At 35.7% G+C, this 19,317-nt stretch overlaps 1 pseudogene; it reads left to right on the top strand.

Annotated features, from left to right (window-relative positions):
• Positions 1 to 968: 968 nt before the first annotated feature.
• On the top strand, positions 969 to 1,064 carry LOC115940218 (small nucleolar RNA U3; annotated as a pseudogene).
• Positions 1,065 to 19,317: the final 18,253 nt, after the last annotated feature.

The following is a 19,317-nucleotide window of genomic DNA, read 5'->3' as shown; positions in this document are numbered from 1 at the left end:
TGGCAGCCTGTATCTCCGACTCCCCTTAACCCATTTTGCTTATACCCGCCCTCCGCCTCCCTGATAGCCATCAGTTCTCTGTCAAAAATAAAATTTCAATAGAGGTGTTTTAGCTTGGGTAATTATTTTGGATAGAATTATAAATACATGGCTTCAGACTACCCAGTCTTTCCCCATACAAAATAGACTTACCTGAGATAGCAGAAAATGGGTCCTAATAATTTTCTTTGAATGAGATAAAAATTTACAGATGAATGAATGTAGTCATTAGAGAGATTTGGCCAAAGCCACACAGTCTGGTGAGGAGACTGGCTGGAACTGTTTTTCTGACTCCTCATTGAAAACTCTTGCTCCTTAGAGTCCAGGTAACATTTTTACATCTCTCAAAATAAAAATAAATTTTAAGAGGTAACTTTTTCCTTTTTATTTTTAAAGATTTATTTATTTTTTTAAGATTTTATTTATTTATTAGAGAGTATGAGCAGGGAAGAGGGGGAGCAGGAGAGGGAGAGGGAGAAGCAGACTCCCTGCTAAGCAGGGAGCCTGACGTGGGGCTTGATCCTAGGACCCTAAGATTATGACCCGAACCAAAGGCAGACACTTAACCCACCGAGCCACCCAGGTGCCCCTATTTATTTATTTTAGAGAGTGAACGAGTGTGAGTGGGGCAGGGAGGGGCAGAGGGAGAGGGAGAGAGAATCCTCAAACAGACTCCCCACTGAGCAAGGAGCTTGATCCCAGGACCCTGAGATCATGACCTGAGCCTAAATCAAGAGTTGAATGCTTAACAGGCTGAGCCACCCAGGTGCCCCAACTTTTTCCTTTTTGAAAGGAAATGGATACAGGTACATATCCCCTGAGTCACTGCTTAGTGTCTTTAGGTTATGCTAGAGCATAAATGGTGTGCTCACATTTAATGGGTTAGGTGCTCCTATTAGGGGTTACAAAAGTTTAGATTAAAAACAACAGAGGCTATACTTTTAGGGTTCATTTCTATAGTTTGTTACTAGAGAAGTTTCTCTGAAAATGTAGAATATCCAGAAAACAAAAACAAAAACATTGTTTTAAATAAGAAAAGGACCACCAGATAGAAAATACTGAATTATCACAAAACTCTTTATTTTATTGACAACTTAAAATACAAATTTAATGCCTTCTTGTGAATATGTAAAATGTATTTCCTTTATGTTAGTGATGATATGCTATTAAAGATAAAGCACTGGTTAAAAGATCCCTACCTTTTATTTTGCTCAAACACTTGTTAAGCACATACATTAATCAGCACAACTTTCTACTTTCCACCATGAACTAGTTGGACAGGCTTGTAATGATGCTAAGAAACCCTTTAATCACAGTGTGAGAGTGGGATGCTGACTCCCTAATGTTGGCTATGGAACTTTGGGCAAGATGAGTCATACGGGTTGTCCTTTGCCAGTTGATGTCTAATTCAAGCGTGTGACTGACCAGTGAGTATTTCACTATCCTTTCATGCTTAAACTAGCAGATGTTATGGATGAATATATAGTTGAATGAATCAATATTAACAATGTCACATTTTACAGAAATCTTAATAATGCAGCTATACATGGGGCAGAAAGTGGGTAGGACCAATGACCACTACACAATGGCATGAGCAAAATATTTTCTAAGACAAACCAGATGTAGCCATCCCATTCAGTCTGGTAAAGACTTTGACTTTCATTTTCAGCAACAAAAGGTAAGCTGGTTCTCCAATTCAGCGGGATAGGACAATTTCAGAACTGGAACTGAATCTGAGAAGAATGATGCCTTGCCATAGAAAGAGAAACCTTTTGCCTATTACTTTTATCTTGCCCCATTTCCCTTCTATTATTTCCGAGATCATTTCATTCTCTGCAAATGTTACACAGTAGTGTGGGGGCCTACTGTGATAGAGGATATGGGGTCAATGTATAATATTTGCATTTATTGGTGGTGCCTGGATATAATGCAATAATTGAAAAACAGGCAAAAGTAGGGCGCCTGGGTGGCTCCGTTGGTTAAGCGTCTGCCTTCGGCTCAGGTTATGATCCCAGGGGCCTGGGATCGAGTCCCGCATCGGGTTCCTTGTTCGGTGGGGAGTCTGCTTCTCCCTTTACCCCCCATCCCCATTCATGATCTCTCTTTCAAGCTCTCTCTCTCAAATAAATTTTAAAAAATAAAAAATAAAAAAAACAGGCAAAAGTAGAATATATTTTGAAGCAGGAAGCCCTTTGGCAGTTGATACATGTATAGCTTCTTGCCCCACTGTATAGACTATGGGCTCTTTTATTAGCATACATTCTGGAGAATAGTGAGGAGGAGTTAAAAGCAGGCATGTCTCGGCAGTGATGATGAGATTAGGCCATCTAGTCAAAGGGTTGAGGTACTGTTTCCACCTGTTTCAAAAAAGGGTTGAAATGTCAAGAGACTAGTGTTAGTTGAACAGTTTATGACATCTCCTTTGCAACCGTTTCATATAGAATTATCCCATGGAGGGGCGCCTGGGTGGCTCAGTCGTTAAGCGTCTGCCTTCGGCTCAGGTCATGATCCCAGGGTCCTGGGATCGAGCCCCACATCAGGCTCCCTGCTCGGCGGGAAGCCTGCTTCTCCCTCTCCCGCTCCCCTTGCTTGTGTTCCCTCTCTCGCTGTGTCTCTCTGTGTCAAATAAATAAATAAAATCTTTAAAAAAAAAAAAAAGAATTATCCCATGGAATACTCATAGAATGATGATCAAGCACCAAAGTTGAACCGAAATAAGGAATGGGGCTAAATCTCTTACCTTTTAAGTATATCATTCTAAAAACTGTGAAATTGGTTAAAATCAACAATTTTGACAATGAGACTCTTTACTGAGGATGTGCTTAAGAGCCATCCGTTTCCCCATATTGCTTCTGTCAGCCAGTTACACATTTTATTTTCCTGCTCAACAAATAGCATGTTAAACTGACTTGTAAAATACATTTTGATGCTGTAGAATTTCATTGTCAAATATCTTACACAAATGCACACACTTGCATACACACTTCTTCCAAATATGGAAGAGAAGCAATGATCCTAAATTCAACTATCAAATACTATTAGCTACATTTTTACTCGATTGTAATTTAGAAACATTTTCAAGAATCCTGACCCCTTTTCCTCATCTGGCAGAGAAGATTGAATGGGTCTCCTCACTATACTGATGATAAGACGGCAAAGATAAACCAGAGAAGTCATGCTTGCCTTTAGGGATTCACCTGGTAAATTGCTGCTTAAAGAGTGCTGTCAATAAGTTAACTTCTTTACTGTCGGGAGCAATTCTCTACTGGCGGTGAGATGGACAAGATGACTGAACAGATCTTTTTTCATCTCAAGATCCAAAGTTTCTTTTCAAGGAATTGTGACTGGAGAACAGAAACAGTATTTAGGGCCTGTTCACAAACTTTTAACTTTAAAAGAACCTGCATTTTATTATGTTCTTTCTTTAGTGAACTTATGTAAAATCTCTAAAATAAAAAAATCTTTATTCACATTTTGTATCACTTTATTTATTTATTTCTGTATTTATTGTTTAAATAATGATAATGGTTAAGAGCCATTCTAGGACTTGATATTTTAGGGTGAAGATTTCCTCTTGCACCTTTTTTGTTCTCCTAGTATCTTAAAAGGAAGACTTTCCTCTTCCATTTCTCTTTTAGTCAGCAGAGAGATACAGTGAAATGGCTAAAAACAGAATTTAGAACCAGGTTGGGTGTTTATTATTTATTTATTTTAATTGCAGTATAATTAACATACAGTGTTACATTAATTTCAGTGTACAACCTACTGATTCAATAATTCCATACATTACTCATTACTCACCATGATAAGTGCAGTTGCCACCTGTTACCGTAAATGTTATCATGTTATTTACCATATTCTTTTTTTTTATTGACCATATTCTTTATGCTGTACTTTTCATCTCGGTGACTTATTTATTCTATAACTAGAATCGTGTTACCTCTTTATCCCCTTTATCCATTTCACCCATCCTCCCACCCACCTTTCCTCTGGCAACCACCAGTTTGTTCTCTGTATTTAAGAGTCTATATTTTGGTTGGTTTGTTCATTTGCTTTTTAGATTCTACATATAAGTGAAATTATATGGCACTTGTCTTTGTCTGCCTTATTGTACTTAGCATAATATCCTCGAGATTTATCCATGTTGTTGTAAATGGCAAGATCTATTCTTTTTTATGGCTGAGTAATCCATTGTATGTCTGTGTATACACATATACACACATATATATACCATATCCTCATTCATTCATTGATTCATTTATTTTAAAACCAGTATAGTTAACATACAGTGTTATATTAGTTTCTGGTATAAAATACAGTGACTCAACAATTCTGTCGATTACTCAGTTCTCACCAAGATAAGTGCACTCTTTCTTCATCCCCATCATCTACTTTACATATGCTCCCACCTCCCTCCCTCCTGGTAACCATCAGCTTGTTCTCTGTACTTAAGAGTCTGTTTTTGTTTTTTGTTGTTGTTTATCTCTTTTTTACCATGTCTTCTTTATTCGTCTGTTGATGGACACTTGGGTTGGTTCCATATCATGGCTATTATAAATAATGCTGCTATAAACATAGGGATGCATATATCTTTTCAAATTAGTGTTTTTGTTTTCTTTCGGTAAATACCCAGTCGTGGAATTACTGGATCATTTGATATTTCTATTTTTAATTTTTGAGGAACCTTCATACTGTTGTCCACAGTGGTTGCACCAATGGAATTTCCACCAACAGTGCGTAGGTGTTCCCTTTACTCCACATCCTTGCCAACACTTGCTATTTCATGTCTTTTTGAGTCCACCCATTTTGACAGGTGTAAGATGATCTCTTATTGTGCTTTTAGTTTGCATTTCCCTGATGATGATTGATGTTGAACACCTTTTCCTGTGTCTGTTGGCCATCTGTATATCGTTGGAAAAATGTTCAGGTTTTCTGCCCATTTTACAATGTCTATGTTGAAAGCACAGACTTTAGAACCAAGTTGGGTTTTTAAATATAACCCTGTCACCTATTAGCTATGTGACCTTGAATAACTAACACCAACCTCTTTCTTCCTCAGTTTACTTATCTGTAAAATGGAGAAAATAGCACTTATCTTATATGGCTATTGTGAGAATAAAATGAGTTAATACATTAAAAGGATACCTGGCACATGCTAAGTGTTGAATAGGTGTTTGATTCTATTCCTTTTATTATGAGGATGGTTATTATTGTGGCAGTTCTCTCTTTTTTTTAAAGATTTTATTTATTCATTTGCGAGAGAGAGCATGAGTGGGGTGATGAACAGAGGGAGAAGCAGACTCCCTGCCAAGCAGGGAGCCCGGGACCGTGCCCAAGTGGAAGGCAAATGCCCAACCGACCTGAGCCACCCAGGCTGCTCTGTGGCAGTTCTTATTAAATGTACTATTTTTTTAAAGATTTTATTTATTTTGAGAGAGCGCATGAGAGAGAGAGAGCACCAACAGTGGGGAGGGGCAGAGGGAGAGGGAGAATCAGACTCCCTGCTGAGTGGGGGAGCCCTACAGGGGACTCTATCCCAGGACCCTGGGATCATGACCTGAGCCGAAGGCAGGTGCTTACCTGACTGAGCCACCCAGGTGCCATAAATGCACTATTCTTATGAATGTTAAATTATTCTCTAATTATATACATTAGAAAAATCAGTTTCAGAAATCATGACGCATTAAGACTGCACATTAGATGAGTGATGGAGTGGTTTTTGCATTAACCTTGCTAAGTTAGGATGATAATGTTGGAGAAATAAGAAAGCTGCAAATCGTAGAGGCCTTTGTAATTGAAACAGTGGAGTTATCTTGCCTGAGTAAGGGAAAGAAGTGTGTGCCACCATCACTTTACTTCTCTGAGTTCTTACTCACTGGCCATAGTAGGAATGTGGCTTCCATTTCATTCCCAGAGCTCATTGAATCCTCAGGTGCATAACTTATTTATGGTATTATCTTGTTCAGGGACTGAACCTCTTGTTGACTACATTGTGAGTCACTTATGAGTAGTAATGACATTTCTTTAATCTTCGTAGTTCTCAACATCTAACACACGGGTACAGAGTAGGTTTTTAGTAAATATTTGTTGAATAAAGGCATCAATAAATGTCATCTGGCACTTAAAGTTAATGTTTAAGACTACTTACTCCCCCAGTGTGATGTCTGCACGGTCGTTTGTCCTCATGCATTTTATTATTGAGGTAGAAAAAAAGTGAAATGGTTGCATATGACTTAGTAAATATGAATTTACACTACAGAACTGGGATTTGCCTTTTAGGTTCTTCAACTTTCACAGATTCAATATATAGTCACATTTTCAGTGTATACAAAGGTCTACTTATTCCCAGAAATCCTGGAAACTGTTGCTGCCATATAATTTTGTGTTGTGAAATCTCTTCCTAAAATCTCTGGATCTGGGTACATATGGACAAAGTCAAACTGTTAGTAAGTATATTTCATGGTGCATAAAATATATCAAATGCATAATTTATATTTTGATCTGAGTTTTCTGTATTATTGACCATGAGTTTTCTATAGCCTATAATTACCTTGCTTATCTGTAAGCTAAAATTAGAAGAGAGACAGTGTTTTTTTTTTTTTTTTAAAGATTTATTTATTTGACAGACACAGCGAGAGAGGGAACACAAGCAGGGGGGTGGGAGAGGGAGAAGGAGGCTTCCTGAGGAGCAGGGAGCCCGATGAGGGGCTCTATCCCAGGACCCTGGGGCCACGACCTGAGCCGAAGGCAGACGCTTAACGACTGAGCCACCCAGGTGCCCCAAGAAAGACAGTGTTCTAGTACCTCTTTCCCTTTACTCTCATATACCAAAAGAATGGTTCTCTGAAGGTACAGATAATTAACATATATTTCTACATTCTGTCTTTTTTGGGAAGAAAGCAAATTCCAAAATAAGGGAGGACGCTGAGGTTGCAAATTCTTTACATAGAGAGTTTCCAGCTCAGGTTTTTCAGGGGGGGAAAATATGCTTGAGAAATATCTTCCTATTTTTGCCCCTAAGGAAATAAAGTTACAACCACAGTCATCTAATCTAATCACTTTTCTTATTCCTTTCATAGATTCATCTCACAGGTGGACTGGTTTTCCTCATTTTCATTCTTTTCATGGATTCTCTTTTAGCCTCTGATTCCCTATTGATATCTATTGAAAAGTGCACAATTGCAATTTTAGCATTAAATTTCTCTATAATACTGCTTGTCTCTTTACCTCTCATTGATCCAAAGCTGTGTGCCAAGTCAATGGAGCAAAGTAAGTTTAATTCTTCCCTTGGCTTGTTTACCTACCTTCTTCATCAACCAGCAGCAATTAAAAGACACAACACCTCAGTCCTTTTCTTTGATATAATTAGATGAGTAATTCTTAAGAAGATCCACTTATTATTGATTCCTTTCAACTTTTCTCCTTTCCCCCGTTCTCACTGCATCCCACTTCACTTTTTCCAAAGTTAGCCACAGAAGTGGGACATCTGCTCAGAAAAACATTTAGATTGCTAATGATTCTTTTTAACATCTGTTACACTGCTACTGAACAGTTGTTGTTTCTTTAAGGAGGCTCAAGGGACAAGACCTATGTCACCTTAATAGTGGGTACTTTTTGGAAGTAGTAAGCCCTGTGCCTTTGGGAGCTATCCAAAAGTGCTATTGTGTACATACATAAACTTAATGTTTCCAGTCTTACATTTCTTTTTTGTCCAGGGCAGTATTTCTGATTACTTTGTGTCTGGTTATTGTTAGTACTTGACAGGGTTTTTTTTGTTGTTGTTGTTGTTTTTCTTTGTCTTATTCCATTGCTCATTACAGTTGCACTTTTAAAGAGAGACACTATTAAGCACAAAACCTATCTCATATCCCCTACTGAATTGGATGTGAGCTTTTTACAAAAAAAAAAAAATTAAATAGGCTTTGATACCAACAACTCAATCTGTATGATAATTCACAATAAGAAAATGACTTGAGAATATGGTCTGAGACCAAATTTTTCTTTTCTGTTCAGTAAATGCACGTGTACTTATTCACAGACACTTTGTGTGAGAAGAAATAAAAAAAGAATTGCTTTTAAATATATCTTCCCAGGGTATCCTGGAAATATTCTCCTGTCCTCATGTTGCCAAAGATGTTATTCACACCTTCAGACCACAGGGACCAGAAATTACTGGTGAGACTAGATGTGGTTCACATAAAAACTAGCTCTCTGGTAATTCAAAAAAGTGGTGAAAGATCTAAAAGGAATTTAAGAAGTCAGCCTTCACAAAGGAAGGAAAAAAAAAACCTGATAACTGAAACAGAACTTAAAATAAGAATAAAATGATTATGTTTTGCTAATTTGTCTTCCATTTAAGTTTAGATCAAGCTAAATTTAATATCTACTTTTGACTTTTATTTATTAGATCTGTTTTACATACAAATATATATGGATAAATAGATGACAGATAGTAGAGAGATGGCTAGTTTTCTCATATTCTGCACAGTCTTGATATTTCCCATTGTCTTTCAATGGCAAAAAGCCCTATGGCAACCTCTGGTGGATGAATTAATTATGATACTGGAGAAAATAACCTACTATCTTTAGAGGAATTTATATAACTATAAAGAATTTTATTTCACATAACAAATAAAAACTCATATCAATAATGTAAAATGCAAGTTATTTTTCATCTGACACCTTGAGGTAAATATCATGGTTTGAGATTGTTTTGTTTTGATTTTTCTGTTTGGTTTTTACCATCTTAGGAAAATCCAAGTAAAAAACAAAAGCAACAATCAAATTAACTCAGCTCCCTGGATTATTCCATTTTTGACTTTTCGTTCAGCTATAACTAGGTTGGATATAAGTGCTCTGATACTTTAGGAATTTTGTTATGGAGATTATTCATAAAAGTAAATCACCTGTAGTTTATTAAGCCAATTAAAGGAGCGCTAATCTCGTACAAGTTTTCTCTAGGATGGCTAATGCAATTTTGCATCAAGGCATAGAATTTAAAAGCTAAATGTTTTTTTTGTTCCTTCTTTCCTAAATATTGTTCAATAAGTGATATATCACTTAATAAGTAATTGGAATCTTAAAAGTGTTGTAGACAAGAGACGTTAATTGGCATAAAAGAAATAATGGTACAGCTTAAACAGATCATGCAGTCATATAAAAAGTAGCACTGGAAAAAACTAGTACAAAACAAAATATGTCAAATAGTTACACTTTGTGACTGATTCTAGATCTAAGATTCCCTGACTCCAACACCATTATGTTTTTCAAATACATTAAAATTGTGCTTCATAATTGAGTTTCAGTTTAGTTACATAAAATGAAATTCCTGTATGAAAAGTTTACATACTGGGACAGTTTATAATTTTACTTTCTTTTTTTTTAAACTTTTTTTTTTTTTTTTTTAATTAGAGCAAGCACAAGCAGTGGGGAGGAACAGAGGGTGAGGCAGAAGCAGACTCCCCACTGAGCAGGGAGCCTGATGTGGGGCTTGATCCCAGGACCCTGGGATCATGACCTGAGCGGAAGGCCGATGCTTAACTAACTGAGCCACCCAGGCACCTCTTATTTTACTTTCTTAAATTTTAATTTTTAAGAGATAACGGTAAACTTTTGAATTAAAATGAATATAAATCTCATTGTGCAATCTATCCCCCTTCAATTTACACATACCTCAGTACAAGACCACTCAAGTCCCTATCCAATGAGGAGTTTCAGATAAGATATGGGAGACTTCAGAATAATCCAACAAAGTTTGATTCTACCCAAGGCTCTAACAGTGGTTTTCTAAGCCTTTTGTTTTACATTTTCATATATCTGAAATTTATATGCAACCTACCATTAATGACATATCATAGTTTAATGATTTCTTTCTTAGTGAACATAAAATCATGGTACATCTTACCATTAATGACATCTTAGGGTCAATAAACGTAAGTAGGTACAAAAGAATATATTGAATTTAGGAAGAACCCATCAGTCAGATTATGCAGAATATTCCTTTTTAAGCAGTAGCTAACACTTGATGCTCTTTATCCTTCTTGTTGTTATATTATCTAGCATCCATCCAAGTCACTCACTAAAATTTTTAAGCTGATTACTTTTTTAAACTTCATTTTCCTATCAGCCAATTCTCCAAAGTATAGCTTTATGAGAGAAAACAGTGACCCTGGAATAGATCATATCTGTTAGACTGTGTGACAACAGTACAGATAATGTATGTGAGATTTGTGGAACATTATCAATGAGGCACTCAAGTGGATTTTTATAGCGCAGCACTCGAAATAACCTATATGCTCAGGTGGTATTTCATCATGTAAACAGATTTTCCTTTATATATCTTAAACTTTAAAAATATCCAGCCAGTCAGGGAAACTTTCTTAATATATAAACGCAACATTCTTCCAGACTTCACACAGCAAAATTTATGCTTAAGACCCATGTGTTCTTGTATTTTAGCTGCTGCACATCCGGTCAGCAAAGCATCAGTTCCATGGCTCCTGGCACCACACTGTGTTTCTTGCCATTGGTATCGCTGGCGGGAAATTGTACTAAGTTATGTAAGTGGTAAGGTCCTGAGTTTGTTGTGTATTCAGAACTCAGTAGGACAAAAGGCCTGTTTGGGTAAATCTTCCCAAAAAGTCTAACGTCACTAGCAATGATGAGTGCCATCCATTAGTCCATTCTTCATTCATATGCAGCAGGAGGCAAGGAATTGAAATTGGCAAGCCAACTTCTGCCTTTTCTCAACCTTTATTATTTTTATTCAAGGGATATGGCAGCCCTTTCCATTTAGCACCACTCAGGATCCCTTGGGTGTGTCGCTGTCACCTTGGTGAGACTCAGCTGCCTTGAGATGTCTCATCTTGCTAACCTAAGTGTCAGGTACTCTATCTCAAAGGGCTTGTGTGTATGTGTGTGTGTGTGTGTGTGTGTGTGTGTACAGCCCCAACATAAACACATAATATTATGAAGTTTGAATCCAGTATTTCAAAGTGAAGTTAATGAGCACACACAACACAAAAAAATAACTAGCATGTCTATTCAGACACAAAGCAAGCAAAAGCAATAGAATTGTATACAGTGGCCCTGAATTATATTTATTCTAGAATAAGCAGTATTCAAAAACTCATTTTAATCATTCAACTCCTTAGAAAGGTCAAGATCATTATATGTTTTTCTTGGACTGTTTAATTTATTGTTCCCATTTACACGGCTGCCTTCATTACTATGCAGATATAAAATGATAGGAAAAATTTATGGAGGGAGGCTATCTTCAAAATATTCATTAGTACAAAGAATTAGTAATATTCATTATTGCCTATAAAAATGGGACTATTTCAGTAGAACTTATGTTCAAATGTTCAGTAGAACTATATGTTCAAAATATAGTTTGGAAAAGGTACTAGGATAACAAGGAATAAAGAAAGGAAATAGAGAAATCACTATTAAACCACTTTCTTTAACTGTATTTATTATATTTGATCCTCAAATTTTAGCGAAAAGGCCTTCCAATCTCGAGGTATGCATATTAGCAACAAGGAATAAATATACCGTGTTATTTCATTCAATTTTAAAGCAAGCCTACTTTATGTCTTTGTTCACACTGAGCTAGGGGGAGGGAAAAAAAAAAAAAAGCGAAGGCCAGTTCTTAAGCCACTCAAACGTTTTACTCCCACCTTGTGGCAGTGTGCTGCATGGCTACTTTTCCAAATTTGAGAGTTCAGAATTTGACTTATTTTCTATATTGTCTTAACCACAGATGAAAACAAGATTGATTGGGAAAGGATTTTGTGATTTACCAAAGACGGAGGTCTGTGATACAGGGCTTTTGCAGCATGCAAATCAGCAAAGAGTGATATGAACGGTGCTACAGAATAAATAGGCTTCCTTTCTCTACCTTGGACATAGAATTTGAAAGGAAATTTTGAGGCTCCTCTTTTTGACCCACTGCACTGAGACACTTTGATTCAAAATGTTTTTAAATACCAAAATTATTTTCACAAGCCAAATTTAGAGTGTTAACAAAAGCACATCTCATCTAGTTTCTTTTAACATTAAAAAAAAAAAAAAAAACATGCAAAGAAATACATTGGATAGCTCTCCAAAAAGATACTACATGAATTGTCTGCAAAACTACAAAGAAAACTGAACTCGAATGCTTATTTACACAATTTTCTTTCTTTCTCTTTTTCCTTTATGTGGCTTGAGAAATAAATGGAAGAAATACCTCTGGCTGGTAAGTTAGAGAAGTAGATCTGAGTATGTTGTTTATCTCCTTAGACTTCTGCTTATTCCACAGTTTACTACCTTAAACTATTAGCCAAAACTATCCTATCAAATTCTTCTTCCTGGATTGATTTTACTCTTTCCCTGGTTGAGTTTAGCATCCACCTTTATTAGAAAAAAACATTCAGCTTCTTTGAGCCAGAATAAAATAAAAGCATCTTAGTTTCAGGATGAAACAACCCTAGAACCAGGGACTCTTTCTTCTATACTACAGCCAGGGACTTCCTCAAAGGCATCTGTGAGTCCTGCCTTATTGTGTTTCAGCATGGTCTGGCAATTTCCGAAGACAACCAGCTTTATATTTTCCAAAGGCTTTCGCCACCAAAAGCTGTGTTTGTGTCAGCATGATTTAACTTATGACTGACAGCCTCCATTTGAGAACTGTCTTTCCATTCAAACTTATCAGATCGAGTTCAGGGAGATTTAGTTAAATAGATTTTGTTGTTTCACAAAAGTGGGAAAATACGAGTAAGGAGTTAGCCTAATTTATGAAACAGAATTCCTAACTGATTTGAAATTGGATATTCCCTTTTAAAAACATAACATAAATCCATTCGAATTATTTTTGTTATTTGTAAGATATACAATGATTTATATATACATATACATGAATGAATACACATACATACACACACAGAATGTTTTTACTCTTCCCAATTTTAAGGATCACTAATAAAAGTACTATAATTTAACTATATTTCAATCCTCAGAGTACCTAGATTATGTAATAAATAAACTTTGTTCTTTATGCAGGTGTTTGCAATTTTTTTGTCCCTTAAAAATAAGTAATAGAAAGAGATGAGTTTTTACTATTTAATTGTTATTTGCTACCAATTAATGTTACTAAATTGGAAAAATAATTCATTTTCATCATGATTATCTTAATATTCTTTAAAAAAAGAACAAACCAATTTCAGACATTTGAAATCTTGACCAGAAGAAACTCCTTCCAAGTTTATAAATGATGAGATTAATTTCAAAATGCCAGCCACATAGCTGCTCAACATTTCAAGCTGAAGATGCATATGGGATTAAATATTAGACATGTCTCTAATATCTACATTATTTCACATGTAACATTAACTTCTAGATAACATGTTCATTTCCTCTAAAAGCATATAAAAGAGCTTTCCTATTAAACATCTTTAGAGACAGAAAAAATATCTATCTCCTATTTTCTTTTTTAACACTTGTTTCTGTTATATGTGTAGGGGATTTTTTTCTCTGCAAAACTTGAGTGAACCAGCCAGCTCTGTATATCTCCTCACACTCTCCACCTGCATCCTTATCTGAATGTCTCATCTGGGAGAATTTGAATTTTGTTTATCGATGTTGCATTTGTAACTGACTGCATGTTAAGCCAGGCTGCCATCCCTTTAGGAGCTAAACCACAGTAATAAATGAAGTTGAAATTCTTTATTCCTCATCTGGCACAAGTCATTAGTTTTCCTAAGTAAAGAAGTATTTATAAGGTTGCATTCCAGTCTTTCTCAAACCCTAATTTTTTTTTTTCCATTGTGAAAATTTCTTCCATTTACTTTATTTTCTATCCATTTAAAATTTAATCTTAGGAGTTCTCACATAAGACTGAGGAAAAAAATTTTTTTTTTTTTTTTTTTACTTTGTGTCAATATGTCCCTCCAAGATTTACAAATGCTGAAGTTGCTCAAAATAGTAAATCAAAATTGTCCTTTTTTCTTCAATATCCAAATAAAAGAATATCTCTGGATCACATTGGGCATACCCTAAAATAGCTAAGAATATGTTCCTTCTCATCACAAACAGGGATATCAGACTCAAAATAATGGACGCTTAAAAATTAAATTTTATTTTTACACTTCTCTGTTATATAGACAATAGAAACTATATAACTCAAGCCAATTATTAATGGTTTTGTTTTCCTAAATTTATTAGGAAATTTAATTTTTTGATAATTATACATGAAGAGTATATCATTTTAGAAAAACTGGAAAATAAGCACAAGGGAGTGAATAGCAACAACAATGAAACTATAGCCTAAAGAAAACACTGTCCTTTGATACTAAACAATGGTAGATGAAATTTTACCAGGCTTAGTTAGTGCCTTCTGGAATCCATTGCCCTGACAGAATTGAATAAGGCATTTGGATTTAATAATAAGAAAGAATTGAGTCCCATTTTCCTGTGATTTCAAACTGACTTCATGTATACCGGCTACATGGAGGTCTATTGCATGCTTTATCACTTACTAAGAAGAAGAGCATGGACAAAACCCAAACGTGTATATGTACATAAAAATCCAGATGTACCCCCCCCCAATCAAGTGGTGGTATGTTTGTGCCCCCTGCCAAATTCGTACGATGAGACCCTAACTACAAAGTGATGGTATTTAGAGGTGGGGACTTTGGGAAGTATTTAGGTTTAGAGGGTGTCACAAGGGTAGAGCTCTTGTGATGGTATCAGAGTCTTTACAGGAAGGGAAAGAGACTAGAGCTCTATGGCTATAGAGTGATAGTCATGGCTGTCAGTAAACCAGGAAGTGGGCTCTCACCTGCCACCTGATTTGCCAGCACCCTGATCTTGGACTTTCTAGCCTTCACAGCTGTGAGAAATAAATGTCCATTGTTTAAGCCACCCGGGCTGTGATATTTATCATAGCACAGCACCTTCGTCAAGACAAGTGGTATTCCAAATTTTAAGAGCTAAGATGCCATGTTAAAAATCTTTCAGATTTGTCATACCCTTAGTTTCCTTAATTCCTATTTAGCACATTTAAAAAGTCTCACATTTTAGAATAATAGAACATATAATTTTATTTAGCAATAATTGAAATAGATATGGAATTTGACAGCTTAAAATACAGGTTTCTTTTTTCCTGGACTCCTTCAACATTATACAAAAGATATTTTTCTTAATATTATTTTTTTTGCTTAGTCAAAATTTGTGAAGTGACTACTGTTGGGCTTAGGCATGTTACTTTGACAATATACAAAAGTAAAATATTTTCTCTCTTCCAAATTGTGAGTGTACAGTTTGGCCTCCCAAGAGTAAGATGAAAATTATTGCAAAGTATGACAAGGTCTCAATAAAGATATGCCCTTGTTTTGTCAGGGTGACATGAAGAATAGCATGTAGATGACACTTGTGGGGAAAGGTCATGGTGTTCTGGGTGATAGCCCACCAACTCTGAATTTTCAAAGAATACTCTAAATTTTTTTTGGACACAGTTTTAATAAGAAAGCTCTCTTCGAACAGGAGAAACAATAGAACATATTCATTTTAATGTATAACTATGCTTATTTTAATGCAAAATTATGAAGTGCCAAATGACCTGAGCGGTCTTGTGAACTTCCTCAAGAGAATGGCACAACTATTTTTTGAGCCCCTAGTATATAGGAGGCATTTTATTAAGAAAAATATAGAAAGAAAAAGGTTTTCCATTTCCACAGTTCAAAACTTTGTCTACACAAGCCAAATGGAATAAAGATTTGAGTAAAAACCTATCTAGATAATTTGATCAAGGTAGAAATCCTTTCTATGATTACTCTAGTGTAAATACAAGCCACTTTGACCCTCTGAGGACCAGAACCGTGTGCATTATCTCAGACTGAAACAGAACACTGTGGGAGATCTGAAAAGGCAATTGAAACCACAGTGGGGAAACTTGTTATTGGATTTTTTTTTTTTTTTTAGGTCTCATGCCTTGTGACATACTAGCATTTGAGAAGGTCAGCCTTGTAGAGTCGTGGATACTTTAATAACAGGCGTCTCTTCATAACAAACTTCACTTGATACTGTAATTGACTTCACATCTGTGAGATTTTTATTACTGTGGATTTTTATCAACACTTCACCCAACATCCTAACTTCCCACTGAATAATGCCTTGTGAGTATCACGGACCTGAGATTACAAAGTGAGCTATGTGGTTGATAGCGTCTGTTATAGGACCACTGCCAATATATAAATATGATGGAAAAAAATGTGCAAGGTGCTGGTATTTGACCCTTGCAACAGTTATCTGTTTATATCACGGTGCTACTGGCAAAGAATGACTTTTCCTTCCCTGGCATCTTCATGAGTCATCGTGAACTCCTACAGAAATGAACTAAGACTTCAACTTTCTGGAAAACTTCTTGTAAGAAACTGCCAAATTCTCCTAACTTAAAACAGTTTTGAACAGTTCTCTTTACAATATTGTTTATAAAGATTCCCATGAATTAGAAAGTAAACCTTCCCTTTAAGATGAGGTTAGAAAGACTAACAGAAGTTATGTAGTTGACTTGAAATGTCTAGCTTTCTTTTATACAGGCTTTCTCTTACACAGAGTCCCTACACAACGCCTGAGAGGGAAAGGTGAGTGAATGGATGCTTAAAGAATGCTCCAAAGATACTTAAGCAAGCCAGAGAACAAATGTCAGGCAGAATCCTTTCCCCCAGATTACCTAATTAGCAGGTATCTAATAAGTACACCATCTCCTCTGGTAAAACTAGCAGGAAGAATCACAGCACAGTCAAGGTAGGTAACCTCGAGACCAAGCCAAATTCGAGCAGGCAGGAATCTGGTGCAATCTTGTGCAAAGTCTTTCAGAGACAGAAAGGCTGAAATTTGGCTTTGATTGACAATACAGTATTAAGATCAGCAAGTAAAGGAAATCAGAAAGAAAACTTATAACTGAGGAGGGCAATGAAGAAAACAAAATCAAATCAGTTTTCCCCTTAGTGATCCCACATAAATACAGTTACTGTTCTATTCATTCTTACAACATTTTCTAAACAAAAATGTCTATATTTATATAGAAAAAGGGGAACATTGTCATTCCTCTTCACTATAAAATCCCTTCTCTATGAAAACCCAGATCTGTATCAGTGACAACATCTTACACTACCCAATACATCAGAGGGTAAAAAAAGACCATTGCTTAATTAGGCACCTACTATGTGCTAGAGACAACAGAGATCAATTACTTAAATCTTCAGTTGCTCTGTGACGTGGCCATTATCTGTCTTTTACAGATAACAAAAACAAGACTCATAAATTCTATACATTGTTCAACTTCAGTTTATCAGGGGCTAAGTCAGCATTTGACTGGAATTTAGATGGACACCAAAGTCCGTATTTTGTCACTCATCTGACATTGTACGTACTGAGAGCTGCTGACTACACAAGGCCAGCCATTTAATTAATGTTGTAGGTGGACTAATTGATTTTGGTCAGTGAATGTTTAACGATTATTTCACTTTCCCCCTTGACTACTTTAGTTGTAGTTAACGCACCAAGAAGGCACTGATTATTCTGAAACACTAAAAAATATAAAAGATAAATTGTTAAGGAGTGCTACCTCTATGAGGTATACATAATTTTCTGTAATTACAGTATTATGATGATCATAATCTTTTTCAAATGAGTCGTTCTAATATAATATTATCTGTCCCAAAGTAAAGGCACTGCAACAAACACCTTAATTCTTGCCAATACATGACACAAAATATATATTGGGGAGGAAGGATAATCTAAGGTTACCTACTAACTTTCCTAAATTTGAAAATTGTGAATACTGAAATTTTTTTTAAGGGGAGGAGGGTGGGGAGATGAGTGAACTAGATATTGTGAGTACACTTAACTTGATGAGCTCTATGAAAAGTTTAGAATTGGTAAATCACTATGTTGAATACTTGAAGCTAACATAACATTGTATGTTAATTTAGACTTAAAAAAAAGAAACAGGATAGCAAAAACTTATAATAGATGATGCTCTGAGTAGGTGGTTAAATTGCTCCTCTTTACTGTGTTTACTTGCCTTTGAAGAGGCAGCTACTAAACAGGGGGGTATGATGACACTTCTTTAGATTCCAGAACGAACATCTTAAAGCTACCAACATCCTTACTTCATTTTCACTATTATTTATCTAGAATCTATCATTTTATTACTTGTTCATCTAGAAAATCTGACCATGCAAGTGATTAAAGACATAGGCATTGGGATCAGTTAAACATAAATTTGTATTTGTTTTTAAATTCCAGTATCATTACCATACAGTGTTATATCAGTTTCAGGTGTACAATATAGTGATTCAATAATTCTGTACATTAGTGCTCATCAAGATAAGTGTACTCTTAATCCCCTTCACCTGTTCCACACACCCCTCCCCCCGTACACACACACACCTCACTTCTGGTAACTATTAGTTTGTTCTCTATAGTTAACAGTCTGGTTTTTAGTTTGTCTCTTTTTTTCTTTGTTCGTGTGTTTTGTTTCTTAAATTCCTTGCATGAGCGAAAACATATGGTATTTGTCTTTCTCTGACTTATTTTACTTAGCATTCATTATAGCCTCTAGATTCATTCATGTTGTTGCAAAATGGCAAGATTTCATTCTTTTTTATGGCTAATATTCCATTGTATATATATTTACACCACTTCTTTATCCATTCATCTATTGATAGACACTTAGGCTGCTTCCATAGCTTGGCTACTATAAAATATGCTGCAATAAACATAGGGATGCATATATCTTTTTGAGTTAGTGTTTTTGTATTCTTTGGGTAAATACCCAGTAGTGAAATTACTGGATCACATGGTAATTCTATTTTAATTTTTTTTGAGGAAGCTCCACATTGTTTTACACAGTGGCTACACCAATTTAAATTCCAACCGACAGTGCATGAGAGTTCCTTTTTCTCCACCTCGTCCCCAACACTTGATGTTTTTTGTGCTTTCGATTTTAGCCATTCTGACCCATGTGAGGTGATATCTCATGGTGGTTTTGATTTGCATTTCCCTGATGATAAGTGGTGTCAAGCATCTTTTCATGTGTCTCTTGGCCATCTGTATATCTTCTTTGGAGAAATGTCTGTTCATGTCTTCTGCCCATTTTTTAATTGGATTGTTTTTTGGGTATTGAGTTGTATCAGGTCTTTATATATTTTGGATAGTAACTCTTTATTGGATATGTCATTTGCAAATATCTTTTCCCATTCAGTAGGTTGCCTTTTAGTTTTGTTGATTGTT

This window comes from Leptonychotes weddellii, chromosome 9 (assembly GCF_054177405.1).
Source record: "Leptonychotes weddellii isolate Sample4059 chromosome 9, ASM5417740v2, whole genome shotgun sequence".
In the NCBI taxonomy this organism is placed as follows: domain Eukaryota; kingdom Metazoa; phylum Chordata; class Mammalia; order Carnivora; family Phocidae; genus Leptonychotes; species Leptonychotes weddellii.
The sequence above is the reverse complement of the archived record's forward strand: the minus strand, read 5'-3'. Positions and strand labels throughout refer to the sequence as shown.